Genomic DNA, 12801 nt, shown 5'->3' on the forward strand with positions numbered 1-12801 from the left:
GCACCACAGACACTATAGTGCTGAGGGCTACCAGAAGCAAATGTCTACAGCGATAGACATTTGCACATCATGTGGTATTGGTCAACTGGATGTGTGCTTGGTGGGACAGGCCTCATGATGGGACACTTACACATCTCTGTATGGTCCTTGGATATATATGTGTATTCCTATCCGGCATGACTGGTGTGCAATGTGGAGCATGTGCACAGACATCTGCGACTGACAGATATGTATAGTCCACTGTTGTTCCCAGACATGGGCTTCATTTCATTAAGTGTGGGAGCATACCCAGTATGACCTTTCAGTATTTTGTTGTCAGACATGGGCTTTGTTTCTCTAAGTGTGGGAGCATGCCCAGTATGACCTTCTTTACTGAATGTGCAAATCCATTGCAGGTAGGTTGCACTCCAGTGCAGGCATTTGTGTTCTACACCTACAGCTAGCAACCTATTTCGGCAGGATATCTGTAGATCGGTTGACAATATGGGGTCACAATGGGCAAAGATAGTAGGATGCTGTAACTAATTGTGTCTGTGCTGCTTCTGCTACATGGTTTTGGTGTTAGCAGAGATATTCAGACATATGTACTGTTTTACACTATGATGTTTTACGTCATCAAATACTGACAGGTATATGTATTTGCTTGCAGTACTTTCCTGAGGAACACAGGATGAATGAAGCTGTGTCCAGTATTGTGGTCTGCAGCCTACATATTCTTGCACAATCATGCCATTCTGGAGGGGGAGCTGCAGACACTTGCTGATGGGTCTGTGTAAGGGGTTGAGCACCTTGGTACTGTGGTGGCTGAGGATCCTGTGCTTGTACATCTATCGATATGACAGAATGGTCATATCCTGTTGTTATTCTCTCCTCTTCCAAACATTATGCAAACTATATCAGATAAGTATCCCTGATTTGCTCAGCATCTTCTTCTTCAGCACTTTATTCACTTACTCAAAGCATCTTCAACACTGTTGAAACATGATTTTCTAAACGCTACCTTCTTCTTAATGCCAAAAAAACTAAACTTCTCCTCTTCACCCCCACCTCTCGGTCCTCACCCCTTGATTTCACCATTTCATCAAATAATGCTACTGTCATTTCCCCTGAACCAACAACAAAACTATTAGGAATAACTATTGATAACAATCTCTCTTTTGATCAACACATTAACAACACTATTAAATTAGTAAAAGGAAAAATTGGGTCCTTATATAGAATTAAACCCTACCTAACTGCTTCTGCCAGAGCCACAATTGCCCACTCCCATCTTATGTCTACACTTCTCTATGCTTCTCCAATCTTTACCAACCTTAAGAAAGCCAACCTTAACAAACTTGCCACATCCTATTACAACATTGCCAGATTTGCTACTGGCAACCCTTATAGAACACATCACTGTGTGAACCTGAAACAACTAGGATGGGTGGAATTTCAAAACCTTTTGCTTATTCCCCAACTCAACATTGCCTACAAATTACTCTACCAGCCCAATAACACCCCTATTCTTTCTCAACTTTTAATCCCTTATAATAATCTCAACTCTCTTAGATCTTCTAAGAAACTCATGGCCTGCCTTACAAAGTCCAATAACTCAGCCGGTGACTCCCTTTTCTCTAATACAATTGGAAGAAGCCGGAATCTGCTACCCACTGAAATCACTCTACTCGCATCTCTGCCACTCTTCAAACAAGAAATTAAGAATTACTTCCAAAGTCATTGGCTCTGTTCCTGTATAAAGCCTGACTAATCTTCCTACCTACATCTGTTATCCTCCTCCTCAAATTTTCCTCCACTCTCTCTTTTTTCTTTTTTCTTTTCTTTTTATAACTTTTTTCTTCCTACCCCTTATTATCCCTTACCTCTCTTTGGCTTATATCCAGCAGGTCTTTTTGCTTCTTTGCCTTTACTGTTTTCACATTCCTCTCTTAGATGGCTTCCATTTTTTACCCACTTATAGTGATATTGCCCTCTTTCTCTGATATTTACCCTTTTGCTAACCTCTAACTCTCTCTGTACAATGACTTGTCACCCTATATTTTATCACTGTTATCTCATCCTGCAACATGAATCTTTGTTACTCATACACGTTATAATTTTGATATATTTTCTTAATTAAGTTTCTATTTTGACATTGATATTGCCATTTGTTATTATTGATATTGCTTTTTGATTGTATGTTTTTTTCTTTTTATGTGTATTTCTGTGTGGAGCTTTTCTCCCCGGGCCTCTACTGAAAATGGAAATATATCCACACACACACACACACACACACACAAATAAAAATAAATAAATAAATATCTAACTAGTACATCACACTATAGCATTACACAGTTATCACAGTGCCACAGAGCTTATAGGGCTAGCCCTTCTCCAACGGTGTATTTCAAGGTGAATGACATCAGCAGGCTTGCCAAAGTAAGGCTATGGGGAGTACAGTGTGTGTGAATGGGCCATAAACCATTCATCTGGAAGCACACACACAACACTCAGTCACACACAGGTTTACATTTGACAGGACTGTGTATGCAACTGCTAGATGAATAATGACTTGTACAATCATGTTACACAATTATCACAAGCACCACAGACACTATAGTGCTGAGGGCTACCAGAAGCAAATGTCTACAGCGATAGACATTTGCACATCATGTGGTATTGGCCAATTGGATGTGTGCTTGGTGGGACAGGCCTCATGATGGGACACTCTTTGTCACTGTCTATCACTCTCTTTCACACATCTCTGTATGTGTATGTTTGGCGTATTATAGTGTGTTGTCCTTGGATATATATGTGTATTCCTATCCGATGTGTGTGCAAAGCATGACCGGTGTGCAATGTGGAGCATGTGCACAGACATCTGCGACTGACAGATATGTATAATCCACTGTTGTTCCCAGACATGGGCTTCATTTCATTAAGTGTGGGAGCATACCCAGTATGACCTTTCAGTATTTTGTTGTCAGACATGGGCTTTGTTTCTCTAAGTGTGGGAGCATGCCCAGTATGACCTTCTTTACTGAATGTGCGAATCCATTGCAGGTAGGTTGCACTCCAGTGCAGGCATTTATGTTCTACACCTACAGCTAGCAACCTATTTTGGCAGGATATCTGTAGATCGGTTGACAATATGGGGTCACAATGGGCAAATATAGTAGGATGCTGTAACTAATTGTGTCTGTGTTGCTTCTGCTACATGGTTTTGGTGTTAGCAGAGATATTCAGACATATGTACTGTTTTACACTATGATGTTTTACGTCATCAACTACTGACAGGTATATGTATTTGCTTGCAGTACTTTCCTGAGGAACACAGGATGAATGAAGCTGTGTCCAGTATTGTGGTCTGCAGCCTACATATTCTTGCACAATCATGCCATTCTGGAGGGGGAGCTGCAGACACTTGCTGATGGGTCTGTGTAAGGGGTTGAGCACCTTGGTACTGTGGTGGCTGAGGATCCTGTGCTTGTACATCTATCGATATGACAGAATGGCCATATCCTGTTGTTACTCTCTCCTCTTCCAAACATTATGCAAACTATATCAGATAAGTATCCCTATAGTTATCACTTCATCCCAGCAGTATTTAGGGGTTGGTCCACAGTTCATGCAGTAGGACATGGGGGCCATGCTACTGGGATTTGTTGACATGGCCTTGCATTTGAGTTTTGTGGACTGTGTTATGTAATTTGGCAGTCCATGAGATAACATATCTTGGCAGTATGGGTGAGACACAGGCCTTTGACAGAGGACTGTAGGGCATTTGGTAGCGATGCAGGCCATCTGTAGCAGGCCAGTGCATTGTGTCACTCCTACAGTCCCAGGCTGCAAGCCACTGTATTCCCCTGGAGTGACAGGGTAGGTGTGCAATGTGTTAATGTCAGTAGTTCTGTCCTTATTGATCCATTGGTGTGGATGCTGGCAGGGTGCTGCTTACTGCTAGTGACACACCTGCATGGCACACCTCTTCAGCATGCTGCATTCTGTGGCTATTCCCATACAGAGATGGGGGGCATATTGTACTCATTCCCAACAGCAAGGATATGACCTGTGAGGTACCTGTGGCTGATGATGGGGTATGCTGAATGCATGTGTGCTATGGAAGCTACTTGCAGCTGACTCACAGATATACGTGGGGCATTCCACTTATGCTGGCTTGTGCAGGGACATCAGCAGTTTCTCAGTACTTCATACCTGTGCCTGTTGTGGTCTGCCAGTGTTTGGCCAGACTACATCAGTATTCCATACTACACAGCCAACTAATGTGCTGCTAACCTACATGTACAATTCCAAAGGTGTGTCCATTTGACAGCAACATTTCATAAACACTCTCTGTCTAGGGTACTTTCACCTGTGTACTGTTTGTATGTCTGGACCCACAGTCATGCCATGTCCATCTTTCAGATGGTGACAGATATTACATCCGAACAATTAGTATGGATTACTGTTGGATTGTGTCTTGCTGGGATGCATTGTGTTTGGCACTACAGTTGTGAGAACTTGGCCCTGTCATCAACAGTACTGGCCATTGGCCACCGGATCACAACCCTCCATGCCTACATGCTGACCACTTTCACATAATATACAACACACAACAAACTAACACACAGAGCCCTGCATATTGAACATGTGCAACAATCTATCCTGCTAATTTGGCCAGCTCAGGTAATCTGTGCTCCACTGTTATTATATCCACACGTACATGTTACTTCATTTCTACATAGGATTGTGGGGGGGGGGGCACACCTGACAACTGTAAACATTTGCTATAACTGTACTGGTATTTCAGGTACTCTGTTGGCTTCCATTTCATTCTATATTCTGACCTATCATGCAGACTAGATGCATATCAGTGTACTTCAGTTCTTAGGTTTTATTGATCTACATTTCAGTTTCAGACTTCTTACCCTTCAGAACTAACACCCCACTGCCTGACCTGTTGTAGTCTGTCTGTGTAGGTCTGGAGGGGGGTGGGGCTGTTCTCCATAGCCATCAGTCAGAAGCCTTAGCCTTTGTTTGTGTTTGTCTACACCTGTCCTGCTGGCTGAGACTGGTGGTGGGTATGTGAGCCTCACTGACATGCATTTGTGTGTCCTATGGACACACATTTGGGCCCACCACATGTCCTGCAGTGTGTTTTGTCACCTTGTCTAGTACTGCCTACTATGTTGACACCAGTATTTGTTATGGATTTCATGCTGCCAATATAGGTGTCCACTATCTGCTGCCATCCCATTCAGCCACCCGATTCCCTTACATGCTCACTTTCATACCATAGATACAGGTAGCAGAACATACTACTCCATTCAGCAATTGATAGTGAGAGTGACTTACCTTGTGGCTGTGCCAGTATTGTGGATGGTGCTGGAGGGCTGACTATGTCGGATGCACATAGTACACTCCCTATACATGGTTAGGCACAGGTAGTATCATGTTTGGCACCCCTTTTACTGCATGTGCAAGTCAGAGAGAGGTGTCATTCCCTGGGTTCCTACCATGTCATTGTGTATGTGCTATGCGTTGCCTCTTTGCCAAGGCCTGGGGATACCGGGTATGCCTCCTTCTGCCTATAGGGGCAGGCTCAGGTTGTTCCTCCTGCGAGTCATTCTGTGCCTGTGCTGGCCTTGGAAATGGTGGGGGGCTGTCTGGCCCTGGCCAGTGTTGTTCCTGCTGCAGCTGTTTCTGCAGGATCATATTGTATAGTATGGCACATGCAATGACAATTTGAGTGCATGTAGCTGGTGAGTACTGCAAGGCTCCACCAGATATGTCCAGACACCGGAACCGTGACTTGAGCTTCCCAAACACATTCTCTATTATGATTCTGGTCTGTGTGTGCCTCATTATGGAGTTCTTATTCGGGTGTGTGTGCATTTCTGATGGGTGTCATCAGCCACAGCTCCGGTGCATAACCAGCATCCCCACTAGGTGGCCATATGGGATGTCCCCATTGGCAAATCTCTGGTACAGTTGCATCATATGCCAGATGTGGGGGTCATGATAGCTTCCAGGGCTGCCAGCACACACATTCATTCTAATGCTCTGGGCATCACACATGACCTGGAAGTTGATGGAAGGGAAGCCCTTGCAGTTTATGTAGACTCTACCCTGCTCACCGGGTGGTGCTTTGATGTGTATGTGCGTGCAGTCTATAGCACCAACTACCTTAGGGTATTCTACTATTTGGTGGAAGAGATTCATATTGCTGGTCAACGCCTCATGGGTGTTGAGGAAATATATGTGGTCACCGGTATGTGCTGACATGGCATCCAGAAATCCCTATGATATCCCCAGTTGGCCTTTGGAAGGTATCTGTGGCTAGTATTCTTAAGCCTACACATACCTTGGTATCCACTGGGATAGGTTCCCCTCTGTTGGTTCTGTGTGTGAGGTGTGGCTGGCACAGCTCAACAATTTGCTGTAAGATGTCCCTGTCCACCCTATAGCGCTCCACTATCTCCAGCTCATGTAGCCCCTGGTAGGTTACCCTGGGTCTGTACACTCTTCTCTTTCTCCTCACTGGGACTTTCAATTTCAAATTCTGTCCTGGGAACCTTAATTAACTCCACCTCACAGTTAATAGCTGTAGAAATGACAGAGTTAAGCAACTGTACATCACTGCACATCTAAAGACATTCTCATAGCCAGTTTAGAGCAAAGTATTTACTGCCTTCCTGGTTTAAGTGATCAAATCACTTCTTTCAATGTACATTTATTAATTTACCCCAAACCAATACCTAACCTAGGAGCTGAAATGCTAGTATCTTCTCCTGTTCCACCTGCAAACCAACCTTATAGCTATGGTAGACTAGAATGTTGGCTATATATAGTTAAGTAAGTGCTGAAAACATCAGTTAATCTAGATATTGACCACATACAGTTAATTTAGTGTTCAAAACATCAGTTAATCCACGTCTACTATTTTTTTCTTCAACAACTACTTTAACCCAGGAAACAAAGCACTATTCTAATGGTAGGCAAGCAAACTAGTTTACATTCTGTTACCAGCCTGATAGCACTTAGCCTGTTGCTGACGGACAATGATGTTTTACTTAACTCATCACTGTCTATTTGTCAAAGATGCAAGTATATAGCCAAATTCAAGGCCACACTCCCACAAAAAAACTCATCCTATGAGCATCACTCACCCATGCAGCAGTCTGTATATACATACATTAAATTATCATATGCTGAGGCATTAAAAAATCCTTACCCAAACCTAGTATAAAATAAGCACTGCAACACTAATTAGAGATAACATAGCAGAGATCCACTTAAGAAGGCAGTTAATTAGTAACTGAACTCAGTGAGTGAAAAGTATGCATATGAAAATGCAGAATAAAAGTTAAAATAGTGAAAACACTAAAAAATCATTTAAAAATCATTTAAAAATCATTTAAAATCATTTAAAACATTTTTTAAACATCTTGCTTCTTGCCCTAACATGAAACTTAAGTTTATGGTTCTTGAACAGGTAACCCAGGATGCCAGAGGAGGTGACTGGGAAGCCCGCCTTGAATATAAAGAACTTTTATGGCAGGTTAGACTTAATGCTGCAAAATCCCCTGGTCTCAATGAGGCCATTAATATATCCAGTGTACTAAAGCTGAGATGGGCTAGGCTATGATTTTCTTGTTACAATTAGTAAATGTCTTTTATCTTACACATTTGTGATTTTTTATGCACACATTTGTACATCATTTTTAAATGATTTTTTAGTGTTTTCACTATTTGAACTTTTATTCTGCATTTTCATATGCATACTTTTCACTCACTGAGTTCAGTTACTAATTAACTGCCTTCTTAAGTGGATGTTTGTTGAACTAATTAAGTACCATGTGATCAGATGCTTAAGTATTTAAACTTTTCAGTCACACTACTTTTTATTTTGAGAAAGCCAGGTATTTGCCTGGCGAAAGCGCTTGATTTATTGACCTGTTTGTTGTTCAATAAAGCTGCACTTTGTGCTTTTTGGTTCGGTTCTTCCTGTCTGTGGATTATCTTTTATCTTATTTGCCTTGGTTTCTTGGAAGTTATTTCTCGGATAACATAGCAGAGATTAACCAGAAAACAGCACATCCCAGACTAACTTGTCCTAGTCAGTCTTCAAATACAAATGTAAATGTACTAATGACTGAGATTTCACACTCAAAAGGCTGAACAAAAACAGGGTGCCAGTGAGTTGCCTCTCAGGAACCAAGATTGTTGATGCTATAAGGGCCATTATGACTTTTAAAATGGACAGATATGAGTATGGAATGATGGTGACCCATGTTGGAGCAAACTACATGGTGCAGAGAACCCCAAGGGATATGATGAGAGGCGTGATGGAGCTTCCATGCATGTCACAATTGCAAGAAAAACCCTAGTCCTTCCATCACAAAAAATGATGCAGAGGTATAAAGAAAAAGTGGTTGGTTTTAATAATTGGCTAAACACTTGGTTTTATTCTATGGGTAAGCCATGGATTTGTTCTTTTTTTGTTCTTTAAAAATGCATTTTACTATGGGAAATAATTTGTCCTGGAGTTGGAGGAGTATTTGAGTTAGTGTTGTAGCTGCTATGTTAACTGCTATGATACATTGCATGGCTTTTTATATAAAAATTGGAAGCTGATGGGTCTGTAATTACAGAGTCTGTGCTCAGGCCAACTTTCCAGACTGGCATTACAATAGCTATGCATCGCTCTCATGGGACAAAGTCAGTTGCTATGCACAAGGTGAAGAGGTTGCGGACTGGTTCCACCAATGCTTGCTTAGTACTGTTAATTACATGCCTGGGTGTGTTTTTAGGCCCCATGGATGAGGTGTTCTTCATTTTGGAGAGCACATTCAGTACATGCTTTTGCACAATGGTTGGTGACTTGATTCCATCAGGGATAAGTGGTTTTGGAACAGATGGCTCTGCAGTGAAGTTGGCAATGAATTTATTTTCCAGTGTGTTGGCAAAATCCAAATAGATCAGAGTAGTTAGTACCATTCTGAATAAGCTCAGAGTAATGGTGGGTATTTTTCTGACATAACTAAAGGAAGATTTGTAGCTGTTTTTGGCTTCTGTAGCTAGTCTGTGTTCAAGGAATGCCATCCTTTTTCCTATGTCCCTTTTTACCTACTTATGTTTGATATTCTCCTTAATTTGGGTGTCATTTGTCCTACTATATAGGTGTAGGAGTTTCTTCCTTTTATTCATAGTTTATTATTGCTTGAGTATCACTACACTGGTATGATTTAGACCTCTTAATTTTCTTGGATCTAGCTAGGATTGCCTATTTAAGACATTTGTTCAGTTATGACTAGAACATTGCTGTAGAACTCCTTTCAGTATCAATATTGTGGGTAGTACCAGTCTACTTGACTTGAGACTTCATCATACAATTGTAGGAGATTTGTATGTTTGAAGTCCTTGAAGTCTGTGATATTTGTTTCTAATGATTTGGAGATTCTGGAGGAGGTTAATAGCTTGTGAGCAGATTTAATCTGTGAGGTAGACACTTTGGGAATGATACATACAGATGCTAAGTTTATTAAGACCAGTTCAAGTATATTCTGTTTTTATAGGGTTCTTTAATAATATGGTCCTGGGAGTTTTTGTTTATAAAAATGTAAGAATCTGTGTGCATATACTAAGCTGGTAGTATAGATCCTCCTATTAATCATTACGTAGTTAAAATCACCTAGAATAGCAGCATTGCTATGTTTGGAAAGTTCATCCTGGCATGATTTAAATCTCTAATAGCTCTAATTGTGGGTCTCTAAGTATCTGTCTCAAGGTAATGTTGTCTCTAACAAATCTGGATATGCCAAGGCAGTTTCCATCATGTCTAAATGAGTGATAAACACAAAAGCAAGCTATTGAAGGAGTGCTGTCTGGGCACTTAAACCAAGTTTCTGTAACAACACATGCATGAGGGTGCTCCAAATGCAGGATGGCCTGAAGGTCCTTCAATGTATTGTTAAGTCTTATACCATTGATATTGTCCAATGGTTGATTTGTTTTGGAAGTTGAATTGGGAGTTTCATCACCTGGACCTTGCCAAAAAATGGTACAGTGAGGCTGCAAAATCTTTCACCAGTATGCAGAATCTTTGGAATGAAAAGTGCAAACCACCCTTGGCAAAGCTTGAATTGTCATCAAGAATCTCATCTCCCATACTGGACCTCTTCAGAGTGACACCAGGAGTTTAGCCAATTTAAAAAATATATATATATCTTTTCTTTATATATATATATATATATATATATATATATATATATGTGTGTGTGTGTGTGTGTGTGTATGTATATATATATATATATATATATATATATATATATATATATATATATATATATATAAAAGGAGAGAGAACTGCAGATATCTATACAGTATATATGTCCATACATATGGCCCTTGAATGCTATGCTGTACATACCCTCTCATTTACACACTTAGCATCACAGGATCATAGGAGATTACTAGGCTAATGGTCCTGGGGCCTTTACAAGCCTAGCCAAGAGTTTATCCCAAAAATGAAACGTCAGTCGGCACTTGTCACCCCTGTCAATGAGGGACAAGGTGGTACCCCTGGGACAAATTTGTGGTTTCCCATCCACTCATCAAGGTTACGCTTGAAGAGGGTCAGCAACATAGTCTGTTTGATGTATATGGGGAGTCTATTCCAGAGACAGAGCAGCCTCTGGGAGAAAAACCTGTCTCTCCAGCAGGTTTTGTTAATGTCACATATTAGATTTAGGCCTTTTGGGTGGGTAATGCCCGAGGAGTTAGACTTACTGATATGGAGCATCTCTAGTAGAGCAGGGTCTGAAATTGCCTTGTAGGCGAGACATAGATCATCTCAGAGGAATCTGTATGATACCGAGTAAAGTGATAGTGATTTGAGCCTGTCCATATAGGACAGGTGTTGGGGCCATGGATTCTCTTTGTGAGGTATTTCTGTGGCCTTTCCAGTTGGTGCAGGTGTTTGGAGAGGTACATACCAAATGGAGCATTGTACTGAATTATTGGCCTAATGAGGGAGGAGTACAGAGAGGTATTAACCTCCTTTTTTTCTGGATGTAATCCCTTTACTTATGAGTTGAATGAAATAAAAGGTTTTTCTGACCACTGCTGCTACATGTTGGTTGAATAGCCCTTTGGAGAGGCGGGGGGGGGGCAAGTTTGTGCTGAACCTATCTGCTAGCAGGTTGGATAAGTCAACAGGATTAGTGTGGTACCGTTAAGAACTAATTCAGAATAAAACTGGGCTTTGCCATGGAGGTTCCTGACATAACTGAAAAAGGCTTTGTGGTAAGCCTTTGTTTCAGAGGCTAGTTTCAATTCATAATTGGCTTTGGAGGTTTTCACTTGTGATCTAATTTGCTTGTTGAGGCTAAGGAGGGAGTTTTTCCAGTTGGGAATTTGTGCCTTTTTACCCTTGGACAACAGTTTCTTCCTTTTGTTGTAAAGCCTGTTGATAGAGGGTGTCCACCAGATGGGTTTGTGTTTCCTTGAGGAGTAGGTTTTTGTTCTGTTGGGTATGGCTGAGTCCATGCAGCTGTACAGGTGCTTGTATACTGCACTGGCATACTGTTCAGCATAGTTGTCTGCATCTTCTGAGGGGGACGGTGATGTGAATCTACTGATACCCTCCCTTAGAAGGTTGTAGTCAGCTTTTGAGAATTTTTTTAGCCTGTTATGGCTGAGGGGGGGGGGGGTTGGATGGGATAGACATTTCAAAGGAGACAGACTGATGGTTTGATCTCACCAGGAAGGAACTTACTATGGGTCCACACCTCACATCTCCATAGATCAAGTGTTAAAGGCCCTATCCAAGGTAAAGAACACAGTTTTCATGGGACCTGATAGTATCCCAGGTTGTATTCTACAACATCTCCAGCAAGAACTAGGCTTGCCACTGAGCACCCTATTCAACTATAGCTTAAGTACAGGCTTCATTCCAGCAGAGTGGAGAACTGCCATTGTCATCCCTTTGCACAAAGGTGGTGCCACTACAAAAACTATCACCCCATTAGCTTGACAAGTCTGATCTGTAAGACCATGGAGCATATTATTATGGACCTCATAAACAAGGACATAGGTGATCTCCAAGCACTTGACCCCAGCCAGTTTGGATTAGTTAAGGGCAGATCTTGCCTGTTGAACCTGGTTGACTTTTTTGAGACTGTCACGAAGGCCCTGGATGAGGGAAGTCAGTACATACAGCTTACATTGATGTGGGCAAGGCCTTTGACACAATCCCCCACTCGGGCACCATCAAAAAGCTAACACAACTTGGCGTAAATCCTTATCTCATCAGTGCCTCCACCTCTGACAGCAGACCTGTCACTAGTGATGTTCCCCAGGGATCTGTCCTGGGACCCCTACTTTTATCAGTTCCTGTAGCATTCAGTTGTTGCAGAACAAGACTATTATGATATATATGTATATATATATAAAATACACACACACACACACACACACACACACACACACACACACACACACACACACACACACACACATATATATATATATAACACACACACACACACACATAGATACAGATATTACATGCACATGCAATTTCCAGGTGTAGTAAAATTAAGTAAATACAAAGTTCTCGGAGTGCCCCTACTTCCCTTGTGTTCACATCTGCAAGTGCTGCAATCACAGACTATCCCACAGGTGGATATCTAGTGGTGGGGCGCTGCCTGCTTACTCCCTTTGGGATGGGTAAATCAGTATTAGTGGATTATTCCTATCAACCCCAGCTGGCTGCTCCAGCTGACAGACCTCTGTGCTATGAAGGCAGCTATTGCAAGT

The 12801-nt window shown here is 41.7% G+C and overlaps 1 protein-coding gene across 1 annotated transcript in view; it reads right to left on the bottom strand.

Annotated features, from left to right (window-relative positions):
* The window catches only part of SLC15A1 (solute carrier family 15 member 1), a 422183-nt gene that overhangs the window by 168890 nt on the left and 240492 nt on the right, over window positions 1-12801 (bottom strand). The window lies entirely within an intron of this gene.

Source organism: Protopterus annectens, chromosome 5.part0 (assembly GCF_019279795.1).
Source record: "Protopterus annectens isolate FY-2018-M chromosome 5.part0, PAN1.0, whole genome shotgun sequence".
Taxonomy (NCBI): domain Eukaryota; kingdom Metazoa; phylum Chordata; order Ceratodontiformes; family Protopteridae; genus Protopterus; species Protopterus annectens.